Source organism: Macaca mulatta, chromosome 2 (genome assembly GCF_049350105.2).
Source record: "Macaca mulatta isolate MMU2019108-1 chromosome 2, T2T-MMU8v2.0, whole genome shotgun sequence".
NCBI classification, from domain to species: Eukaryota; Metazoa; Chordata; class Mammalia; order Primates; family Cercopithecidae; genus Macaca; species Macaca mulatta.
This window is the reverse complement of record NC_133407.1, coordinates 9,656,131-9,669,183: the sequence shown is the minus strand read 5'-3', so window position 1 is coordinate 9,669,183 and position 13,053 is coordinate 9,656,131. Positions and strand designations below refer to the sequence as shown.

Here is a 13,053-nt window from a genome sequence, read left to right as displayed (position 1 = left end):
ATCCATGTCCCTGCAAAGGACATGAACCCATTCTTTTTTATCACTACATGGTATTCCATGGTGTATATGTGCCACATTTTCTTTATTCAGTCTAACATTGATGGGCATTTGGGTTGATTCCAAGTCTTTGCTATTCTGAGTAGTGCTGCAATAAACATACATGTGCATGTGTCTTTATAGTAGAATGATTTATAATCCTTTGGGTACACACCCAGTAATGGGATTTTTGGGTCAAATGGTGTTTCTAGTTCTAGATCCTTGAGGAATCATCACACTTTCTTCCACAATGGTTGAACTAATTTACATTTCCACAGTGTAAAAGCATTCCTATTTCTCCACATCCTCTTCTGCATCTGTTGCTTCCTGATTTTTTAATGAATCGCCATTCTAAGTGGTGTGAGATGGTATCTCATTGTGGTTTTGATTTGCATTTCTCTAATGACCAGCGATGATGAGCTTTTCTTCATACGTTTGTTGGCCATATAAATGTCTTCTTTTGAGAAGTGTCTGTTCATACCCTTTGCCTACTTTTTGATAGGGTTGTTTGTTTTTTTCTTGTAAATTTGTTTAAGTTCTTTGTAGATTCTGGATATTAGCCCTTTGTCAGATGGATAGATTGCAAAAATTTTCTCCTATTCTGTAGATTGCCTGGTCACTCTGATGACAGTTTCTTTTGCTGTGCAGAAGCTCTTTAATTAGACCCCATTTGTCAATTTTGGCTTTTGCTTCAATTGCTTTTGGTGATTTAGTCATGAAGTCTTTGCACATGCCTGTATCCTGAATGGTATTGCCTAGGTTTTCTTCTAGGGTTTTTATAGTCTTAGGTCTTATGTTTAAATCTTTAATCCATCTTGAGTTGATTTTTGTGTAAGGTGTAAAGAAGGGGTCCAGGTTCTGTTTTCTGCATATGGCTAGCCAGTTTTCCCAATATCATTTATTAAATAGGGAATCCTTTTCCCATTGCTTGTTTTTGTCAGGTTTGTCAAAGATCAGATGGTTGTAGATGTGTGGTGTTATTTCTGAGGCCTCTGTTCTGTTCCATTGTTCTATATATCTGTTTTGGTACCAGTATCATGCTGTTTTGGTTATTGTAGCCTGGTAGTGTAGTTTGAAGTCAGATAGCGTGATGCCTCCAGCTTTGTTCTTTTTGCTTAGGATTGTCCTGGCCATGCGGGGTCTTTTTCAGTTCCATATGAAATTTAAAGTAGTTTTTTTCTAATTCTGTAAAGAAAGTCAATGGTAGCTTGATGGGAATAGCATTGAATCTATAAATTACTTTGGGCAGTATGAGCATTTTCACAATATTGATTCTTCCTATCCATGAGCATGGAATGTTTTTCCATTTGTTTGTGTCCTCTCTTATTTCCTGGAGCAGTGGTTGGTAGTTCTTCTTGAAGAGGGCCTTCATATCCCTTGTAAATTTTTGGGCATCTCTTCCTGGGTGCCTCTCAGCAGCTGCAGGTTTGTATCATATCCATTTAATAACCTTAATCAAAAGTCGTTTTTCCCCCAAGTAATTTTGGCAAAAATCCAAGAATCAATTCTCCATGTACTGAAATGGGCTGCACCCATCTATAATTCAGTCGCAGTGGCTATTGAAGTTAGATATGCTGACTGGTTAAGCCTGGATCTACTCCACTGCTGGAACTTACATGAAGAAGATAGTTTCTCACTACATGGATTGACAGTGGGAGGGGTGGTTCCCTAAAGGAAAAGTGTGATGCTGTTGGCAGAATATGAGAAAGTAGGAGCTTATAAGGTTATAACTACAGCATCACTATAGTAGCCTTATAAATCAAGTCTCCAGGAGCTAAAAGGGCAGATACTCTTTGTGGATGTGCCATGAAGCACACATTGGGACAATGCTGTGACGAATCACAGCCCATGTCTTGTAAGGCAAATCAATGCATTCAACCAGAAATCTAAAAGAAGACAAATTGTGGAAAGTTCCAAAACAGGGATATTCACAGGACATATAGTGGGAGTCCAACCAACGTTTAATTGCTTTGATGTTGATTTCAAACTGGCCTAAAGTTTTCTTATACTGGCATTGGTGAGCATGAGAGTGAGAAAGTTCTGAAACCATATTTTTAAACAAAGTCTTTTAGAATAAAACATTCATTCATTTGAATACCTGTCTAAAAGCGGGAGGGCCTCTGATGAGTTCAGCCCAGGACAAGCTCAGCGCTGTGAAGCCAGGCTGCCAAGACGCAGGAAAGGGCCGAGCCTGCAGCCACAGGAGTGTATTGTTTCCTGCCAACTGGGGCTGCTTCCTCCTCCCACCAGTCTCCGGGCAGCAGAGCCGCCACCCTTTGGTGTCTTTTGTGGTGGGCATGGTTGCCACCAGAGTTGGGCCGAGCATGGACACTGGGATGAGCCCACTTTTCTGATGAGCTTATCCCAGTATCCATGCTCAGTCCCAGCTCTGGTGGCAGCTGGCTACATTGTTGGCAGTCACTGGATAGCATCTAGCGAGAGACTTGGCAAATGCCAGAAATGGCCCCTGACTTTGTGCTGCTGCTACTTCGGGAAAATGGACGAGGTTGAGGAACTGAAAGGTCTTCCAGCTTTCCTTTCTCCTCCTCTCTGACCTCACCTTCCTCCCTAACTCCTTTCCCCATCAACTTTTTCTCCTTTCTCCTTTTTCTGTTTGCCCCTTCTCATAGGATGACATTCTCTTCAGGATAGCATTAATGTCTTTATTAAAGACAAAGCCCCAGTTAGAGGGCCTGTATTGAGACAAAAAAATGCAAATCTTGTCTTTAAACTTTCATTGTAATTGAAGGAGCATCCCCAAGGCAATAAACCCGAGGAAGGCAGTGGTGACCCCAGAGACAGGCATATCTGGTGGTTTTGGAAGTTCAGAGGCAGGAGAAGTACCTTCAGCTGGGCGTTCATGGAGTGCTTCCTGGGGTAGGTTTTATTTAAGTTAGATCTTTTCATTTAAGTTAGATCTTAAAACAAAACGAAACAACACCACACACACACACACACACACACACACACACACACACACACACAAATTAACCTGGCAAAATGAGCAAGGGATGCAGGCACAGCCCCAAGAAGTACTCAAGCTTCATGTACTAATGTCTACATCGTTTGCTGATTACTATGGCTCCTCACTCAGAGCTTGAATAATTTTAGTTTACAGAAACTGCTAATAAACTTGGCTACCTATAGATGTATACAAGAACCAAAACAGCACATTCGACGTGGAAGAAGGGGTTACAAGAGGCAGGCCTACTAAAAAGGAAGACAAGTACAAGGTTGACGATTTGATGAGAGGAGATAGAAAACAAAATAAACAGAACCCCTGCCGTGAATCCTCAGTCACTTAAAAATCACAGCAATCCGATCAAGTGTGGAGTCAAGTGGTGCTTTACATTTAGAGGGTCCTCCAGAATGTCATCATATAGTATATTTCAGTGAAGAAAGTGACAGCCTACAGAGCGCCCCCTTGTGAAAGGCTAAATTATTTTCTTTATGCTTTGTCTTAGAAGATAGACAAATGCATAATCGATTTTAGAAAGAGTTCCATCCCAATAGAGTTACAATGGAGTTTGTATTAAAACCATAAACCTTCAGCATTTGGAATGCTGCTCATCAGAGAAGAAATCATTTGGTTTGACTTTTAATAAATTCCAAAGTTCTGTGGATCACATTATGTCATACACTCTCATCCAAACTCCTTCTTATCATGTCGATGCCTCCTCCACTCCTGAGATTTCTTTTGCTGCTTCCTTGACTGAGGCTTTCTGCAGCTGCCCTCCAGAGTCTGGCGCACGGAGCTCCTGCTGGTGCTTCTTCTGCATTTCCAATACGCCAGTGAGGGGGCAGCAGGGGAAGCTCGGAGGCAGGGGCTACTTGGCTTCCAATTGAAGACTTGGAAATGTTAGAAAAGTCCCTTCCTCTCTCTGAGCCCCTGTTTTCCCATTCAGAAAATAGGAATAATAACCTTATTCGCGGAGCTGTTGTGAAAACAAAAGGCATTAATGCCTGTGAGCATGCTTGGTGAACTGGGCAGCGTTCCATTCTCAATTCATGCAGAGCAATTAGAACTGCCCCCTCCCCTAGTTGTCATTTGCATATGGACCCGTCTCCCTCCCTCGCTTGTCAATTGACTTGACGCTGTGTTTTCCCTGGTTTTTGTTTTGTTTTGTTTTGGGTATCTCCCCGAGATAAGCCCATTTTGGGCTCTGCAGGTCATGTGCGTTGTGTAACCCTGGAGGAGGGACAGTATTCCCTCGAAGCTGATAATGTAAATAGGGTCATCCACGGCTGTGTGATGCAGGGGCCCTGGCCACAGGGCCTAGAGTGCTGCTGTCTCTGTATGTATTAAACATTAGTGACTCTTTTTCTATCCTTACTATTTTATTTTACTGTGTACTGACCCTGAGGCATAAAATATTACTGCGTACTGACCCTGAATCGAAAATTTTGCACTGTATTATTCAGCTTCAGGCCTACCTTTCTATATCCCATTTCATTTTTGACTGGACTACACTGGTCATCACCTTGAGGGAATTTTCCCAGCCACTGAAGTCTTCTGGTGAAGAGGGTCTTTAGACTGGCGTGGTTTCAAAGTAAATATAAGTAACATAATTGGCAAGTCTGATATTTAGGCCTTGGTGTTTTAATCCCCAGTTCTTTGAAAATGGGCCCATCTCAGCAGCCAGGCTTGAAAGTGGCGGGGGGCGGCGGGGGAAGGAAATCACAGCATGTTTCTGCTGCACTCTCCTCTTTCCACTCTCATCTAAAGACTTTGTAGCATCTGTAAAATATTGTGGTCTAACTGCTATTTGATTCCTGGTGGGCTTCCGTTTCTTCCTCTGTGGACTGGGACTAATCATACGCACATCAGAGGGTTGCTAAAGAGTGACATGAGATGCTATGTGTGTGCCTCCAGGCACAGAGCCAGACCCTTCTTAGGTGCTCACAAAAACAACAGGTGAACCTGAAACCATGGTGACAAACAGCCTGCTTCTCCCCTTCTCTGACAATGTTTTTCTAAACTGGGGAGCTCTGACATAAAACTTTGTCTTAAAATGAGAGAACGATCTATCTACGTGTAACTTCCACCAATGAGACCCCTGGGCGAGGATGCTGTGTCTTCCCATTTTCTTAGCATCCTCACTCTGTCCCCTGGTGAGGACAGACAACAGAGAACTGCTGTGGTCAGCGAGCCGAGGAGCCAGACAAGGCTCTGTGGTTACGTGCTTATTTAGTTTCTTATTTATTACTTTTGCAGCTAACATTTTTACAATCATGTTATTTTGTGGTTTATTTGCAAAATGCATTGTGAGCCAAGTTTGCTTGAAATGTGCTCTGAGTCAGAAAATGGTTGCATAGGGGACCCAGAGAGATGGGAGGGGAGGCCAAAGAGCAGTTGCAAGAACATTATATAATTGATATATCTGTTATTGCTCCTTTCCTTGTAATTAGACTACTCAAGGCAGATGGAGAAATGGAAACTAAGAATGCATAATAGGCTCATGTGCGGCAGCTTGAACAGACTCTTCTGCCTTAGAAGTCAGATGCAAAGGGGCCAGCCTGGGACTTGGGGAAGAGAACCCTGCAGAAAGCTTCACTCCTGCTTAACCACCCACGAGCACCAAAGCAGCATCTTTGAAAATCTTTGGGAGACAACAGTAGAGCTTGGTTAGAGAGGCAAAAGTGACGGATAATGAATTAACTCATAAATACTATTAGAGAGTTTATTATAAATTGTTTTTGAAGATTTTAATAAAAGCGAAAACCTAGTTTTCAGAGATTAGCTAAAATAAGTCCCAAGAGAAGCTTTGCCAGAAACCGTTTTTCCTTTTAACTCTCTATTCTTTCTTTCTCACCCCCCAGGCAATGGTAGATTCCTAAGAGGACTCCTGTTGTTGGTGAAGCCCATTTTGACTGTGTTCAAGTTTGTTCTTGTATTATTCCATCTGGTGGCTCCCCAAACCGCTTTCTTTTTTTACTCTCCTTGTAAATATTTACATAAGAAGGTTCTTGCAACGGCAGGATCCTATATTGGTGGATTGGCGCAAAGCAGAGTCTTGACGTGTTTTATTCCTTTTACGAACAATTCGGTTAAGTGGATTCTCTCCCAGCTCATTAAAAAATAGCCTTTTATTTTAATAACACCATCAGAAACTAAATAGCATCAGAGGCGAAAATAAGTTTGCAATGTGCAGCCTCAAGTGGCAATCTCTGAGCCACAGTTAGTGGTTGATGCAAGAAGTGGTGATTGTAGTTAATGGCTGGAAAGAAGTATGCATTGAAAGGGCTCATCTCCCTAGGCAGAACAAGGATCTGTGCTGTTTTCTGGGACAGCTGAATGCATAAGAGATCAGATAACTGGATCAGGAGATCAAAACTTGGTTCCCAAACTTCAGACTTCAGCTCATCTTGCCTTCCTCCCTGAGGCACTATCTTTGTGTGCTCTCTCTTCGCTGTCCTCCCTCCTGGACAAGTCCATCCTTGCCCACAGCTTTAACTGATACTTCTTTAGAGGGAGCAGTCAAACCTCTCTTTTTAGCTTTACTCTCTCTTTTGAGCCCCAGTTCTGCATTCCCAGTTTTTCTGGACATTTTAAACAAGATTGCCATCACAGCCCAAACCTGACAGGACCAAAGCCAACCTCAACTCCTTCTGAACCTGGTCACACTGTTGATCTTGTGCAACCTTCCAGCGTCACCCAAACCAGCTTGATCCCAAAATCTGTCACCTCTGCCCCACCCCCACATCCCCAAATCTAATCAGTTGCCAAATGGTGTTGATTTTAATACTGCATGAAGACTTGCATTGGTACATCTGTTTCTGTCCTCGCTGTCATTGTCCTAGGCTTCCTTAAACTCCATACATTTATTCATCCATGTGCTCATTCATTCAACATATGCATTGATTGGATACTTCCTATATACTAGACATCTAGTAGGTGCTGGAAATATAGAAGTGAACAAGACAAAAAGAATTTGCACCTGTTCTCATGGGGGAAGATGCACATCAAAAAATTAATGTTAAAACTTGTTAAATTTGACCTTATACAAAAAATATGAGAAATCACAGGCTTATCTGTCTTCTGATACTACCGAGCCTTACAGCATGATGTTGCTATGTTCATTTGTCTGACTATGTTGTTTTCCTTCTCAAATGCCATCAATGCCCCTCCATGTTACCTACTCATTTCGTACCATTTATTTACTCATTCGTTCGTCATTCATATGTTCTTTTGTTCGCTGTCACACCATCCTCTTCCTTGTCTCCATGCTCTTGCTAAGGTGGTTCCTTCTGCCCACAGCACTCTCTTTGCCTCACTGCCCCCAGCCATTCGTCACTTGGTTAATTGAAGAGACACCTTGATTAATGCAGATGTCAACACTTCAAGGAAGACATCTCCACTCCTCACTGAAGCCTTTCATAACATGCTCACAAGCTTTTTCTCCATCCTTTCATCCCATCCATTAGGTAACTGTTCGCTCTTCATACTTCCAGGACAGCATGATAGCATTTGATACCAATTAATCTGTTCTGTGACACTAGCCTTGACCTAAACTTGGCGTTTGTAGAAAGTCTTTGAGTTAAAGCCTCTGTTTTCCCTAACACACAGTTTGATTTGACTGACCCCTCTGGCCTTTGTCACTCTGGTGTGGGGGTAGAAACTGTCTCCTTTAAGATGCAGTCCACAGCAGCGTCTATTAACTGGGTTTCTTGGTTATTACTGGATTGCGTTAGATTTAAAACATGCGGAAGAGATAGTTTGGATATGGCCATTTTTTATGTGACCTGGAATAAAAGGGCAGTGCATTGTAAAGCTGGGCAGCAGCATCTTCATAAGAAGTATTCCTGTTTTTGCTAGGAACTTCTTCTTAAAAAAGAATAGAAGAGTTAGTATTATTCTGCGTTTCTTTCTTTTTTTTTTCGTCCAATTTACAGGTGGGAAGAGGAGGTTTAGAGAACTGCAATTTGTATGTGTTACAGTGAATTAGAAGAGATGATGGGGTTATTAGAAACCAGGCATTAGGAAAATAAAGTTTGATATTCAATCACTTGCATTTGCATGGCTTCAGTGAAAATTGATTAGTGGTGTTTTGTTCAGTTAGTCTACTGTGTTTTGATTTCTTCGTATGTAATGCCCTCTCGTCTGACCCTTTCAAAAAAATAGACCAGCATTCTGGAGAACGCAGAGTGTCAGCTAGGGAGGCACAGTGCAGCGTCAGAGAGCTGCTGAAAGCTGCTGAGCCACACCTGGCTGCAGCTGGGGTGAAGATGGGTCTGAGTTCTGAGAAAGACTGCACGCTCTCCCTATTGGAAAGACAGACTTCATTTCGGGAAATATTCAATAAAAAGTTTTGAGACACAGAGTCCCATTCATGGTGAGAGAGATTGAAGGTAGCTGTTTTCCCTCTTAAGGTTTGGCGCAGTCTGTAAGGATACTATTTAATGTAATCCAGAACTGATTATTTTGTTGATCATGTTTCAAAACCCCTGCCCTTTAAACAAGTTCCCAGAGTGAATTGAAGGCAATTGTGGGAAGTTTAACTTTTTAAAGGAAGTCTTGTTGTATTTTGAGATTGAGGGAGAGGATGATGGGAGAGGGTGACTGGAAACCTGCCCAAGGACTGAAAAATCTAAGGGGATGGGAAGAAGGATGAACAGAGAAGAGAAAGATTAGAATTCTGGGTCAGAAACTCTTACTGAATGAGTCATCCCACAGGACAAATAAAACCTCACTCATCACCCTGTCTTCCCTCTCTGTAGCGAGAGAAGCAAACATTGGGGCCCGGGAAAAACATCAGCAACTTCTTGTAGCATCTGTAGGTGGGGAAGGTTTCCAAGCCACTGAGAGGGCTGTGAACGCAGTTACTGGGGCTCCAGTTTTTCTCAGCCAAGTAGGAAGAACCTCTAAATTGACCTTGGAAAAACATACTCAATGAAGGAAAAAAATATGGTAAGCTCTCCCTGTGTATTTGTATTAGAGATTTTTTTTTTTTTTTTAAAAGAAACAAATACATTGCTTTCCAGTTTTCCATGAAAAGAGTTTGAATACTCTCATATTCACAGTGGTAAAATCCTTAGAGTGGGATTTGAAAGGCTGTAGACAGGACTTAAGCTTTGCCCCTCTTTAATAAGCACAAGGTCATCCACATAGTACAACTGTATTCGTATTAAAAAGCCTAAGGGGGAAAGCATTCTTGCCACTCCTCTCAGCAAAGATTGAAATTAGCATTTTTATGAAGAACATAAACTCTCTGCGTATCAAAGATGCACTTTTATTACTCTGAAACTGGCTCGAGTAAGCATCCTGCAAACATTTGGCTCTTTCTCTTCCAGGAGGAGGCCAATTAAAACACAGTCTGTCTAACTGCCAGTCCCTACCCACTCTTCAGTGGGGCAACAACAATACCGAGATGGCAGCGTTGGCGCCTGCAAAAGTGGCTTTTCAGTTATTGGGCACCTGGAGGGAAAATAATGATTTCTTGGCGCTCATCACAAAAACAAATTTAAAAAAAAACAACAACAACCAAAAAACAAAAAAACCCGAAGGCTTGTTTTACTTGCCCCTCCTCCCTCCAATGATGAATTGCATGGTTCAGACAGACAATTTAACTTGCCACCAATTGTGTCAGCTGTTCTCCCTGTTCTCCCACCTCTGGAGCAATGAGGCTCAAGGGAGAGGGGCAGTTGACTGTGTCTCGGTGGCGCCAGCAGGCTTTACAAGCTGCGATTACCCTCTGGCAGGCAGCCCGTGCCGGTGGGCTGCTCTCTGGAGCAGAGATCCACAGCTGTGCAGTCCCCCTGTGGCTACCAACAGACATGCCATTTGATGTTGTTTCTTCAGGTATTGTCTCATCTGACTAGTGGTTTTTCTATTACAAGAGGCCTCTCTATCATGGCATGAAGCAGAAAGTGGAGAGGACAGTGTCTGGCTGCTTTTGGAGCCAGAGGCAACAGGCCAGGATTTACCTCACTCGTTTGGATTTACTCATCAGCCAAATGAGTCTTGCTAAAATATTTAGTCTCCATATACACAATAAACAATTTTGAACCGAATTCAGATTCAAGACTCAATTTCCCTTCCAATGGAAATGACACCAAGCACAGGTACATAAATGATGCTCAGTAAACATTTCCTAATGTGCCAAGACCTAGGGAGGAAGTCTTTTCACAGAGTACCTCTGTCCATTTCCCTCTACTTTTGTGATGTGGTAAAATTCAATCTTGTGATTGCTCTACTAGTATTACCTCTAACAATGAATCTTCCTGATTTCAAAGAGTGGACTGACTTCCTATGGAAACAGTTCATGCAGTATTTGGAGGTTTAACAGTTTTGATGCTTTTGGATACAAATAAAAGAGTACCTGTCAAAACTAACTCAGACAATGGAGATTTATTAATAAAACTTACAAATGAGATGTCCAGAGATTAGCAGTTCTGGGGGTAGATCATCAATGTCAAGGGTTAAGATCAATGTCTCTTGCATTTTCTTTTTCTTTTCTTCATGGTTTCAAGATGGCTGCTGCAGTTCTGAACCACATCTTTATACAATAATGACTAAAACACAACAGAAGATACTTTCATTTTAAAGACCTAAAAGGTTTCCTCTTATATTGTATTTCTCATAACTGGGTCACATGCAAAGTAAAAACAAATTGCCATGAGTGACTAGACCCCTAGACCCATTGTGTTAGTTTGGTGGGATAGTCATAACAGTATCACAGACTGGGTGGCTCAAACAACAGAATTTTTTTTTCTCATGATTCTGGATGGGAGAAGTGCAAGATCAAGATGTCAGTAAGACTGGCTTCTTCTGAGACCTCTCTTCTTTGCTTTTAGATGGCTGCCTTCTGCCTGTGTCTTCACATGGTCTTCCCTCTATGTGTTTCTGTGTCCTAATTTCTTCTTACAAGGACACTAGTCATAATGGATGGTGGCCCACCCTAACAACTTCATTTTAACTTGATTACCTTTTTAAAGAGCTTATCTCCAATGATAGTCACATTCTGAGGTAATAGGACTCAGGACTTCAACAAGGGGGAGGGAGGGACATACAATTCACCCCCAATCACCTATCATGATTGATCCTTTGAGATTCAGCATATTACTGCTCTGGTAACACGGGGGCCTGAGTAACAAAGAAAGAGGAGAAACTCTCATCTATGTCTTTACCTATTATCATTATTTTGTTCATGTAATAATTGTTGAGATGCCTTCATTTCCCCAAATGTGATTAAAGAGCCCAATATAAGAAACACTTTAGAAAACTGAAGATTATAATAATGATAACGTCTGTTGCTAGATATGTCCCTGGACACATGGCCAGCAGTATTTAGTGAGAGCATATTCTTTTGTAGCAAGTGTGTGTCCGAGAAAATAAATGGATTTTCTTAATAAATGACACAATAACTTCTGTTAAGGAAGAATAAATATTGGTTTAGAAAAATTCTTGACACCTGATGAGTGGGAAAGTGATTCTTAGAGATCATGGGCTACCAGCAGCCAAAATAACACATGAAAAGATTAAACTTATTATTATTTTGAGATGGAGTCTCACTCTGTTGCCTAGGCTGGAGTGCAGTGGCACAAACTGCTCACTGCAACCTTCGCCTCAAGAGCTCAAGCGATTCTCCTGTCTCAGCCTTCTAAGTAGCTGGGCCCACCACCCACGCCCAGCTAATTTTTTGTATTTTTAGTACAGATGGGGTTTCACCATGTTGGCCAGACTGGTCTTGAACTCCTGACCACAGGTAATCCAGCTGCCTCAGCTTCTCAAAGTGTAGGGATTACGGATATGAGCCACCACACCTGGTTTAAACTTATTTGAATAAACCATGAGCTGAAATTTGGTAGGGGAAAACATGAGAAGTTAGAAGATAGCACAAGCCTTGAAGACCTTGAGTGAAAATTGGACAGGAACAATATCTGGTTGTGGGAGAATCAAGTCTTCCTAGAATGAAGAAATCTGATGTCTGGTTTGAACATATTTTTGCTGGTGTGATGTAGTACTCTCCTCAGCCACCTTCCTTTGATCATCAATAAAACATACTATGCACACAACTATCTCAAGAGGGTAGAGTTTTGGGGAAACCAAGTATGCAATGTCATTGGATATGCCGTGAGTGGACCTGGTAGATGACCTATAGATGGAACTGATTAAACAAACCTGATTTCCAGAAACGCAGTTATCTGTGAGCTGTAAGCACTTTCTACTCCTACCTTTAAGTAAAAACAGAAATCTGGAGAAGACTGTTTCAATTTTCACAGAACACTGTCAGGGATATAAGAATGAAGATGTGTTTGACTCAATCTTATCTGCCTTTTATGGGGCAGGACGATCCCAGATTTTATCTAGGTTACATGTATACAGTAACATTTTAAATTGTAAGAAACAGTCCAACCTTACATTACATTATGAATGATTTTTTAAATGTTTATCTATGTATTAGTCTATATTTTCCAAGCCTTCAACTTTTATTATATAGGATTACTATAATCTTGAGAAAATAGTGCAAACTTTTAAAACATTTTATTTGATAAAAATTTTTATTTTGAGATAATTTTATTTTACCTTATTTTATTTTTGTTTTTTAATTTTTGGGATGGAGTCTCACTCTGTCTCCCAGGCTGAAGTGCAGTGGTGCGATTTCGGCTCTCTGCCTCCTGGGTTCAAGCGATTCTCCTGCCTCAGCCTCCTGAGCAGTTGGGATTGCAGATGCCCACCACCACGCCCAGCTAATTTTTTTTTCTTTTTTTGGTATCTTTAGTAGAGACAGGGTTTCACCATGTTGGCCAGGCTGGTCTCAAACTCCTGACCTCACGTGATCCGTCTGCCTCGGCCTCCCAAAGTGCTGGGATTACAGGCGTGAGCCACCATGCCCGGCCCAATTTTGAGATAATTTTAAATAAATATGCAGGTGAAAGAAACAATACAGATACCTCATATACCCTTTACTCAGTATCTACCCATGGTGGCATCTTGCAAAACTCTAGTACAATATTACATCCAGGGTATTAACTTCGGTGCAGTGAAGATACAGAACATTTCCCTACCATAGGGAG

General features: G+C 41.6%; 1 protein-coding gene and 1 long non-coding RNA gene across 3 annotated transcripts in view; one reads left to right on the top strand and one right to left on the bottom strand.

Annotated features, from left to right (window-relative positions):
- Positions 1 to 13,053, top strand: part of TPRG1 (tumor protein p63 regulated 1) — a 365,690-nt gene that overhangs the window by 20,403 nt on the left and 332,234 nt on the right. The gene's annotated exons all lie outside the window — the stretch shown is intronic.
- The window catches only part of LOC144338995 (uncharacterized), a 35,227-nt gene continuing 32,543 nt past the window's right edge, over positions 10,370 to 13,053 (bottom strand). The window contains exon 2 of the long non-coding RNA XR_013413516.1: positions 10,370 to 10,548. This is a non-coding gene — a long non-coding RNA (uncharacterized LOC144338995). The remainder of the gene's footprint in view (positions 10,549 to 13,053) is intronic.